Below are 1,789 nucleotides of genomic sequence, written 5' to 3'. Positions count from 1 at the left end.
AACTTCAAAATTACAAGTAAATAATGTATAAATACAACTTATTAAAGTTTAATGTTTGAATTCGAGTAACTAACTGCAGATAAACATATACTTAATTATTATCTTTGTAAAAAGTTATATTATTAAACCAAAAATAAATTATTTTGTTATTAAACCTATATTTAAAGAAATTACACAAAAGAAAAGAATTTTTAAATAGTTAATCTGACACTAATATATATATACATTTTGTTTTTCAAATTTTTATGAAATCTTCAAATTTATATTTCATTCAAAAATAAAAACATTGTCGAGTTCTCAAAACCAAATAAAACTGTATTATATCGATAGAGACAAATAATAAAATGAAACATTAAAGTCGAGATGCATATCGCTGCATTTTGCGGGTATTCTTCTAGTTACATTATAAAAATTTGAGGTAAAGTCTTAAAAGTATTTTATGCATTAAGTATTGTTTATTGATAAGTATTACTTAAAGTTCAATATTACAAATAAATGGTGCACGATTACAACTCTTTAAAGTTATATGTTTGAATTAATATAATTAACTGATAAGCATAATCGAATAGAGGATAAACATTCTAAATATAAAATATCTAAAATATAATTTAAGATAATCATTGAACTGATAATAGTTCATCATTATCTTTATAAATAACACTACATTAATAAAAAAAACTGAAATAAATTACATCTTCATCATTAAATCTAAAAATAATTTAAATTATAATAAATAAAAATCAAGGTAAATAAATTATACAAAAAAACAAGAACTTTCGATATAAAAATACTCCATAAATTTGATAAACAACCGAATTCATTTTTGTGTTCTCAATACCACACAAACTGTATTATAAAATCGACAAAGACAAAGAATAAGACATACATTAAAATCTACATGTATAGCATTGCATTTGCACGAGTATACTTCTAGTGTATTAACAATTTATACGAACTTTCCATTAGTTTCTGTTAAGAGAATGTTTGGTTCATAGAATTGAATTTCGTGGAATTGAAACCCATCAAATAAATTTGACTTAAAAAGAACTGAAATGGATTTTGATCACGTATTTGGTTAGCAAAAAATAAAATGGAATCTCATAAAAGAATTGGAATCTCCACTTAGGGGGTGGCGGTTGAGACAACGATGGTAGTGTGGCGTTGTGATGTCAATGTTGGAGGTGGGGGACACTTGTGACGATAAAAGTAGCGACGCGGTGGCGGGTAGATGGGGTGGGGTTGCGGGTGGCAAAGATTTTGGCAACGGAAACGATGGGGGCGACAGTGGTGGTGAGGGGGCAGTGATATAAATGTCGAAACAAATGCTATAGAATTCCACGAAACAAATGTCGCTTAGTGTAACAAGGAATTTATGTTCTCATATTAGGTTAACAAACATTTAGTTCTTTGTGTTTCTTAGACAACTTACCCTATAAACAGGTTATCAACTTACGTCACATTGACTTATTTTGATTTGGTATTTTTCCATGCAACGGTTGCGTTGCAGTCATTATTATAATATTAGAAGGGTATTCATGCAATGCATCGAGACACATTTCCATTTCAATGTTTCGTCATGTGGTTTTAAAAGAACGATAATGTTTTTATTTTTGAATAAAATATAAATTTGAAAATATCATATAAAATTTGCAAAAAATATCAATATTAGTATCAAATTAACTTTTTAAAAGTTCTTGTTTGTTTATTTTTTTTATTCAATTTTTTATTATAACTTAATTTAACGTAACAAAGTAACTTAATTTAGGTTTAATAATATTTTTTTATAAAG

This window comes from Cynara cardunculus (genome assembly GCF_001531365.2).
Source record: "Cynara cardunculus var. scolymus isolate 2C chromosome LG 17, CcrdV1, whole genome shotgun sequence".
Lineage (NCBI taxonomy): Eukaryota > Viridiplantae > Streptophyta > Magnoliopsida > Asterales > Asteraceae > Cynara > Cynara cardunculus.
The sequence above is the reverse complement of the archived record's forward strand: the minus strand, read 5'-3'. Positions refer to the sequence as shown.